Source organism: Dreissena polymorpha, chromosome 3 (assembly GCF_020536995.1).
Source record: "Dreissena polymorpha isolate Duluth1 chromosome 3, UMN_Dpol_1.0, whole genome shotgun sequence".
NCBI classification, from domain to species: Eukaryota; Metazoa; Mollusca; class Bivalvia; order Myida; family Dreissenidae; genus Dreissena; species Dreissena polymorpha.
The window spans coordinates 32687292-32698087 of NC_068357.1; positions in this window are offsets into that span (position 1 = coordinate 32687292).

Sequence of the window (10796 nt, forward strand, 5' to 3'; positions counted from 1 at the left end):
TGTGTGGACTGTCTCTCTGAGCAGCCTGTGCGGACTGTCTCTCTGAGCAGCCTGTGTGGACTGTCTCTCTGAGCAGCCTGTGTGGACTGTCTCTCTGAGCAGCCTGTGCGGACTGTCTCTCTGAGCAGCCTGTGCGGACTGTCTCTCTGAGCAGCCTGTGTGGACTGTCTCTCTGAGCAGCCTGTGTGGACTGTCTCTCTGAGCAGCCTGTGTGGACTGTCTCTCTGAGCAGCCTGTGTGGACTGTCTCTCTGAGCAGCCTGTGCGGACTGTCTCTCTGAGCAGCCTGTGTGGACTGTCTCTCTGAGCAGCCTGTGCGGACTGTCTCTCTGAGCAGCCTGTGTGGACTGTCTCTCTGAGCAGCCTGTGCGGACTGTCTCTCTGAGCAGCCTGTGCGGACTGTCTCTCTGAGCAGCCTGTGCGGACTGTCTCTCTGAGCAGCCTGTGCGGACTGTCTCTCTGAGCAGCCTGTGCGGACTGTCTCTCTGAGCAGCCTGTGCGGACTGTCTCTCTGAGCAGCCTGTGCGGACTGTCTCTCTGAGCAGCCTGTGTAGGCTGTCTCTCTGAGCAGCCTGTGCGGACTGTCTCTCTGAGCAGCCTGTGCGGACTGTCTCTCTGAGCAGCCTGTGCGGACTGTCTCTCTGAGGAGCCTGTGCGGACTGTCTCTCTGAGCAGCCTGTGCGGACTGTCTCTCTGAGCAGCCTGTGCGGACTGTCTCTCTGAGGAGCCTGTGCGGACTGTCTCTCTGAGGAGGCTGTGCGGACTGTCTCTCTGAGCAGCCTGTGCGGACTGTCTCTCTGAGCAGCCTGTGCGGACTGTCTCTCTGAGCAGCCTGTGCGGGCTGTCTCTCTGAGCAGCCTGTGCGGACTGTCTCTCTGAGCAGCCTGTGCGGACTGTCTCTCTGAGCAGCCTGTGCGGACTGTCAGGCTAATCTGGGACGACACTTTACCCACGTGATGTAACGTAATGATTACTATCAAATATTAATTTATATAAATATAATAATGAACTATGGAAATTATAAATCAATTTCTCAAACATTAGTGGGTATCAATTATACTTTAATTTTAGAATTTATTAATTAATGTATGGTTATAATTATGTTTAAATAATAATTTCAAAAATTCAATTATTATAGTTATATATAATAATATCCGATAGTATTCATTACGTTACAATTATTTAAAGGGGCAGTCACCCAGATTGGCGAAAAAAAGAAAAGTTCTAAAAAACCGTCATTAAATGCTTTATATTGATAAATTTAATCATTGGATCTAAAAATCTCCAGTAAAAAAAACAAGAATAAAATTTAAAAAAAAAGAAAACAAGTAACCCTGAACAGGGCTCTAAAGACTGACCCCTGCACCCGATTGTATAAACAGTTAAACCGGCGGTAAACCACATACCGGCGGTTAAAAGTCGGTAACATGTTGGTTACTGGTCGGTAAGCGTTTGTATAAAATTTGGTTAGTTATACCGATCGGTTAAAACCCAGTTAAAACATACCCTGCTTTCCTAGGTGGGTAAGTACAAGTAACCGAGAGGTAACTTACACAAAATGGCCGCGGCGCGCGACATTATAAAAGCTAACCATCGCCGACCTTCACAATTTCGACGAGAAAACAACAAATTGCAGCGACTGACACTTTATTTGACCGAATTTACAGGGCAATACGATTTCCGACTTCGGACGACGAATTAAAGGACGCACAGAAAGTGCTTCTTATATTCTTTTAAGGGTATGCCGTGTGTGATCCGATGCATCAATGGCGCCCGTGTTAAAATCATTTCTCCGAGAACAGGGAACAACAAAAGTACAAACAAAAAACAAAACACGTTCGAACTAGTATCTTACCTTTAATAATCCTTTAAAATCCATAAATAATCTATTTAATTCAATAATTGACGAGTTTGCATCTAGGGTCTTTGATAATTATTTTAGCATGATAATTAAATAAACACCCTTATGCCATCTTATCATTATATTCAAATAAGAACTCAATAAACTTTCTTCTTCGTAACACACTACGTCATGTACTCTATGTACATTACTGCTGTTAAAATGAACCGGAGCAGTTTATCAAATGTGTCGTGTTCTGAGAAAAAATGGGCATAATGCATGTGCTTAAAGTGTCGTCCCATATTAGCCTGTGCAGTTTGCACAGGCTAATCAGGGACGACACTTTCCGCTTTTGTGACATTTTTTTGTTAAAATGAAGTCAAATTTGGCAAAAATCAATTTTTGGCGGAAAGTGTCGTCCCTGATTAGCCTGTGCGAACTTAACAAGCTAATCTGGGACGACACTTTACGCACATGCATTATGCCCAGTTTTCTCAGAACATGACACAAATAATAGCCGTTGGTGAACTCGGTTGCATTTGCAGATTTCTGCATACAAAGATATATTTAAACTTGAACAATGTTTTATTTGTCTATGGTAAATTCCCTTATTGTACAAGAAAGTAAGTAAGCTTATTGTAAACATAAGCCAAATTAGAAGAATAGTCTAGCATGTTACGACGACCATGTATAATTTTGATGTTACATCTAGAATAACTAAAAGAATAGACGTCTTTGTAAGCATTCTCTTGAAGTTTGGAAGCACCAGGGATTCCGCTAAATGATGCAAATCCCGACATCATTGTCAAATTGTCCCTGGTAATTTTGATGAACTCATAGTTAAAATTTACACTTTATTTTATTGTGAATTCATTTGTAAATGAATTTAATAAAAAAAATACATGTCGCTGTTTATAAGCGTGACACTTCGCGCGAAAATTGCGTCATTAGAAAATGCATTGTGGGAATGTTTTGCAATCTCTTGCACGACGGTTACATTACATTCACCTCTGTGTTGGGCTCAGAACGGACTATTGTTATGAAAGCGTCTCATTCATGTCATGATCATACCAAGCGTTCATCATTGAGGTTACAGTATACTAAACAATCTCTTGCACGACGGTTACATTGCATTCACTGCATTAAAGAAAACCATCTCATACCATGATATCTTATATCAGTCTTAATTCATTATTATAAAATTGATATGGTTTCTTGGTTAAGAAATCAACATACATACACACGTCGAAGCAATTCCTAACGTCACTCAATAAACAGTATGTTCAATTGTTGACATTTGTAAAGTGTGTGAAATGATTCAATCTGCGTAAATGGACAATAAAATAGTTCCAAAGAGTTGCATTAAAACTCGCAAGTTTTTGCACGATTTATCGTTCATTTAAAAGTCATATTTTTTTTAATTTAATGCATGCGATCTTAAATATCCAATCAAATATACATTGAATGTGTTTGTTCGGTTTTAGCTATTTTATAGACAAAATTGCGTGCTGAGCCTTTCGCAGAGTTGTATGTGAGAGCAAGGAACGACAACTCTGCGTGGAGATTGAATGTTTTGGTTAAAGTTACTGGTGGTTAAATTCCACTATGCGCGGTTAGGTTACTTTGCGGTATATCGTGTTTATACAATCGAGTTACCTTGAAGGTTACTATATCTGAATAACAGCAAACTTACCAAGGTTTGAAAGTAACCGAGCGGTAACTTTAACCAGCGTTTATACAATCGGGTGCTGCTGAAGTCCTGGAGTAAAAAGTGTAAATATTCTCCTATTTAGACCACTCGGACACCCATGCTCTTACAATGTGCGTTGTATTCATAGGCGGCTCAAGTGGGGGGGGGGGGGGGGGGGGGAGGCGGACGCGGCGTACGGTTTTGACACTTTCTGTCGTCCGGTTTTTCAAGTCGAAATTTCGATTCTGATGTATCCCTTTGTTTGCACATTGATTCTCTTTTCGCTGCATTTTATGTCAACACAGATGGATGCGCCAACGCCAATACGAACGAAAATGCAGAAGACTTTGAATAGCTTTTATCCTAAAGCTGTGGGAAGAGGGTAAAACTTGCCATTTTATATTATCTTTTTTATACTCCCACTTATCTGAAAATATCACCATTATTCCTTGTCATCATGAATTGCCTGTCAATAGCTTTAAAGCACGCGTGGATAAACCGCTCGATTACGTCATTCCACGCGTTCATATATTAATTTACCTTATTAGCAGACTATAGCCGGCGTGGCGCCGTGGTAGAGCTTTTGTCTATAATCCTGAGAATCGGGTTCAAAATCCGGTCGGGCCACAATTTTTTATATTTTTTCCCCATGTATTAACGGCATTTTTTTCTCTGTGCAATTGAGTTATAGATCTATAACGAATCATTTAAATAAAATCTCGTCTTCATCTTGGTCATTATCTTGCTGTAGGTACAAACATTGTTTTCATGCTCTTACCCTCCCTGCTGTATAAGCCTGATAACCGTCAGTGTGTTCTTCTTTATAGCATTTATTCCGGCTACATCCATCTGTATAACGTATAAAGTATGCACTTTTTGGCATTATAAGAAGGTACTTTGGTGAAAGTACATTAGGCGTTACATGCTCGAGAAGAGGTTGTCAAAGCCTTCAAAATGACTTAAATCGTGCAGCTTACGGGGGGACCCCCAAGCATGGCTTTGCCATGCACCCACCACGGGCCTTAGCGGCCCGCTGGACCCCAGCAAATCTTTAATTTCCCCGCCACCACCCCACCCCAACCAGAAATCCTGGATCTGTCCCTGGTATTTTATACTTTATATAAGCAATCCTGGCAGTTTCACAAAATATAACAACAACAACAAAACTCTCCAAATTACCTGGTAGAAATACTCAGTAAAATTGTATTACCGAATATACTGACAATATTAAAACTAAACAACATTTTTCAAGTAATGTATTATACCAGTCGTGTTATTTTAATCAATATAAACTAATACACATGTAATTGTAAAAACTACGGTATTTAAGAACTTTTCTTTTTTTATTCGTAAATCTAGTTGACGGCCCCTTTAAGACAATTAGCTGGTAATATACTTTCCTATTATCCCATTTCGCAGATGTTGGACAAGTCAAGTAGTCGCTGGAACGACATACTTTAACAAGATGGTATCGTCACTGCGTCAGTACAGACCGGTGTATACACAACGACTGAAACGTCATGCATCTCAATTTCATGTCTAATTTAACTTTAAGCGCGCTTCAAGTCCGATGAGAAATTGCTGTTTTTTCTCGCTTAAGAAAATGACCCCTTTGATCTTATATTGACCAAATCCCCTCAAGGGTACTAATGAAACCAACTTAAAACTTCCTTTTTTAATACATGATATTTACACATGTCGGAGATGGTTATTGTGATTCTCAAGTGTCTTCATATTTAAGAAGGCCTCAATACAGAGCGATTAGTAAATCGATCGGTAAGTGAACTCTTAAACAATCTAATTTGGCATGATTTTACATTCTGTTTAAAACTTAACGTTTAATTAAAATATATTAGTATTGTCATTTTAAATTGGCGTTTCTGTATAAAATATAAAAAAATGCAGCTTTAACGTTTCAAACCGATGTTACGTAAATTGATGAGTCATGTATTTTGTATGCTTTTGGTTTGTTTTAGGTTTTTTTTACCCGAAATCAAGCTCATCTGTCTAATTATTTTCCCGCATCACATGAAACTGCGACTGAAACCAGTGGTATTTTGATGTTTCACATTACAAAAGCTTTCAACAATGTACAACTCACCTCACAAGGAAAAATAAAGCTCTCACATAACTTTTGAGCCCACAAAAAACATAGTTTCGAACGATTGAACGTGTATTATGTTCCGTTAAACACATCCTATCGTACTTTTGAACAATAGTAATAATTTATGTCACATTTTACCAAATAAGAGCACTCTTAGTCAATATACACGTGTTATTGTTATACACGTGTTTACATGCAGTTATCAAACTATATTATTATGACGAGATTGAATGCTTGACGTGTTTATGTTATGTTCAGTAAAATTATTGTGATTCACATGCAGTAAACACGACACGCAAAAGCTTACACGTGTTAATGGTAGAAAGATAAGCACTTCTGAAGTTCGTAGCTTCAAATCCCATATGTTATGCTGTGTTGTTATAACGAGAGAAATGAATTGCAGCTGCATTTTATATGCAATTTGTAACGTTAACTTGTCATTTTAATATCAGACAGAAACAAGCCAATGCCATACAGGGTATGTAATGGTATCTGTGATAAAGTAGTTAATGCTAATTCGGGTGATTTTGAGCTGACAATGCTTTCTTTGTTAAGCATGGCATTGATATTGACACAACCAATTTATCCAAAGCGCTGTCCTCATAATGCAGGTAGTATCATTAAAATGCTCTATTGAGGCTATTAGGTGGCAATAACGTTTTTTTTTTAACCTTAAAGGGGCCTTTTCACAGATTTTTGCATTTTTTAACTTATTCATTAAATGCTTTATATCGAAAAATGTAAACATTGGATCGTAAAAGCTCCAGTAAAAAATCAAGAATAAAATTAAAAAAAGGAAAAGAACATTGCCCGAACCAGGTTTTGAACCAGTGACCCCTGGAGTCCTGCCAGAGTCCTGAAGTAAAATCGCTTTAGCCTACTGAGCTATTTCGCCGAGTACATATACTTGAAGTATTTTATACCTTATATAAGCAATCTTCGTAGTTTCACAAAATTTAACGACAAAAACAAAACTCTCCAAATTTTTCAATCGTTTCGCGTTGCAACGCTTTATAATTTTTAGGTTTTAAAATCGTCAAAAGATGCATATAATGGCTATATTAGACCATGGTAAATGTTCAGTATTACTGTTTCCTCACAAATATCATAACTAAAACGAAAATTTGCGAATCTGAAACAACTTTTTTCAATTTTGTCAATTTACCAAAGCGTGAAAAGATCCCTTTAACTGTTCTTGATTCGTTTCGCGGAATTATTATGTCAATCACAGTCGATGTTGATCCGTTAAACATATAATACAAGTAAATTAAAAAAAATGTTAATAAGTTTCTTATTTTCAATAGCAAAATCTTAAAATCTAAAAAAAATGAATCAGACATTAATAAAAATGAATTTCGTCGCATGCACTCGATTCTTTAGACTGTGCGTAATGGAAGTAAATGATATTTTACACAGAGCCTTCAACGCACCATCGTATCGATATAGTGGTTTAACTTTAAAAAATCAATACGTTGCTGGAGAGTCAGTGAAAACTTAAGTTTGTTGATTGGAACCACCATATATAAACATTAACGTTGCTAGAGATCCGAAATCGGTAATTAAACGCTTGATTGGTGGAACTAAACTAACCAATCATCGGATAATAAAGCAAAGAAACCTCTAATGCGCAAATATATTCATATGATTAAAAATCACACTATAGTTCCCGCTGTCAATCGCCATTGTCAGCAATTGCAAAATTGCGACATTTGATTGTTAAAAAGGCAGTGTATTTTCTTGGTAATTTTGGCTACACTTACAATCGAGCAGAAAAAGCACGTTCAAACATTTCACAAGCACATTATTTGTTATAAGATAATTTCTTGGCCATTGTTGCAGACGAGAGCAAGTGTACAACTAATTGATCATCTTTGACGTCACGGCATCAGTTTACTGCGAGTTGTCATTCGTGCCTCAACATAAATGTGAATGTGATGAACCGCTGTGTATTGGTACACTGCAGATGGTTTATATGACTAATAGTGTTTAACAGCTTGTAAAACGAAATTGGCAAGTCTGGTGTTTATCATTGAAATCTGTACATATTGGCTGCTTTCAGGGAAAACGGGGCTTAATGCATGTCAAATAAGATTAGCCTGTGCATATTGATTAGCCTGTGCAATGCGCACAAGCTTATCAAGGACGACATTTTACAACAGCGAACAACTACAGTGCCTTCAGCTTTGATTTTAATAACGTAATGATTTGTTGGGTAGAAATTCCGTTCCAAAATAACAAAGCAATTAGCAACAATGGTATTTCGAGACATTTTGATTTACCTCCAATCCAAAACAAGGCTGACCTTTAAAGTGTAAGCAAAGATGCCAATTCTGTATTTTTTGCGGAACATTATAACAGCGTTTATCAAGATGAATTTTATCAAGGGAAGAAACTAAGTGATATTGAGTCAGTACCGAGCGACGACGTGTTTTAATACGACAAAATTGTTGATCATGCATGGAAATTGATGGTCCTTTCCGGTGCGCCTCAATTGAGCTCATACAACGATGCAGCATTCTCCGCCGGATATTCGACGACCTTCTCCATTATATAAAATGATCATGCGAATCATTAGTCAAGGCTTACAAGCAGGTGTTAATGTTATTGCATTAAATGAAGCGGAGAAGAATGCAATGCACTAATAGACTTCCATCATAAATACGTGAATTGTAATACTTTCCACAACTTTACCACAACAATATTTGTTTCATTATAACAATGCCAAAACCAGTACTCTAGTTGCAGCTCTACATTAGGGAAACGGAAATGCAGTGGTTAGTGTAATTTTCATTCTTTTAATTGCCGCCAACGATAGAAACCGAGCAGACCTAACAACAAAATTTATGTGCAAAAGTAATCAATCCGTTGGATGGCTCAGGCGATAATGAATCCATGGAAGTTACTACCCTGTTTCAATCTCAAGTAGTGGTATGTGACATTTACAACTGAACCGCCATTTATTCCAAAACATGCATGATGCTCTCAAGTTATGAAATTTATATTATGTGATGGAACATTTCAACATTTGCCAATGTATAAAGTATCAATGAATGCTTTATTTCACGTGACAAATGTTTTTTTGAAAACGTATTTAATAAACTACTCACAATGATATCAAATAGGTTCTTAATAAAAAGAGATAAAGTTTAGTCTTTGCTTATCAAATTAGTTATATTCTATTTGAAATACAAATGCTGTAGGATAAACGTATCCGACCTCACATCAGTTAATTACGTACGGCAATGTATAAACATAATGTATATGAGAGCAAACAGCGGGTCATGTAGTTTGCAAAAAGCATAAGTTTGAGTACATGACAAAGTAAATATATAACGCTGGAATCGAATCCAACATCAAATACAAGTTTCAGATGAGGTAATTATACAATATGTACGCATTGACAGCTCTAATTTTAGGGGTTTTCGATTTAGTATTGTAATAAAATGGTCTGTATTTGTGGTCTGTCATATCTGTACGATACGACCACACCGATAATTTGTTTATGGTCTAAAGCACCTCAATGATACAATCAACCCGCAATGCACCTTGTGATCTGTTGTATCTCCATGATATATCACTGATCACAACAGTTCATGAAGTATGCATTATCAATACACCTGCTATGGGCAAATATATATCAGAACTCCCGACAGTTCTTGGCTCGGTATAAATATGTCTTAAGACATAGCTTAAGTTTAATACAAGCTCACTTTACGTTTGGGACAAGATAATACGCTATTCTTTAAACAACATTGGTTTCGTTTCCTTTATTTTCGTAAGATCATACTACAGAACGTTTATTCTTATATGTACTTTATTACTTTTTATGGGCTGACCTTACATGTTTCATTCTATATGATATTTTAAAGAGAAAGTAAAATGCATACATGTTTGCCATCTTCCATTACCAAATTTGACAGATAGATTGAGAACATGTGTTAAACCCAGTATACGTTTATCTTCTAAATTGCATTAATATTTATTAGTAGCGTCCCTTTAAAATGTCATATCTATTGAAAAATGTTCAATGCCGCTTTAATATTAAAATTCTTTATTTCCCTTAACACTATTTAGTACAGTGATTCATTCATATTTAAGGAAAGTTTCGGGTCGTATGTTTCAGTTTGACGAATTTTCCTGATAATCTGTCTTTTTAATTTCCGCATCTCATGTAAACACGGCTCGATGACAATTGCCTTTGTATTGTCCATTTTTTAAATTATTTCTGATGAACTCAACACATCCTTTTTAGGCCCGTAAAGCTCTCCAATATATCTAACACACTATAACGTTTGTGTATGCTATCACAATGATGACTGTCTTATACAATTGTCTTTTACATCTTAAAATGTATGCAATAGTCTTTTAATCAAAAATATATAAGACACGTCAAATCTTTATGAATAAGGATTGTTTTTATCTTACAATAATCATTAAAGCCATGCATATAATTTGTTTTTAACAGTTTACAATAATATTTTAGCAGTATGTTCCGTATAAAAGCCGCCATTCACATATTGACATATTATTTATACCGATACATTTTGTTACAGTTTCTCAAATACGAACATGAAACTATGAACTTAGGAAAAAAATTTTTTTTTTCGCTAATACCAAACTCAATAGCAAAACACACCATTCAAAAGAATGTCAGTGTATAATCTAAATGGACAGTGGTTAGACAAGAGGGGTATAGACTTGCATTCCGAAAGTCACAGCTTCAAATTTGGTGAACATGAGTTTCTATTTACAACTTTCAATCGTACGCTTGCATTATTGAAGTATTTTTATTTATAAATCTTTGAAGTACAAACGTGCAAGAACAAATTTCCTTAATATAGCCATGTTAAAGAAAAGTTGTGTACGAACACAGTTATACCGACATATATCTTTAACACGTTTAAGAAGTATAATTGGACGTATATACATTTTAATTTGATCGAATCATTCGTTCCCATTATTTTGAGTTAAACTTACTTGATTATTTTCCAACTAAAGACATCGCACCTGCCTTAACGCTGAAGTCACTGTATAATAGATTTAATGGCCGTGGATAGATCCCTAGCTTCATTTACATTGCAGATTAGAACGCTTATTGAACCCATATTCACCAACCATTTCTGAGACTCAAACCCAATAAATATATCTTAGAGATTGAACCAA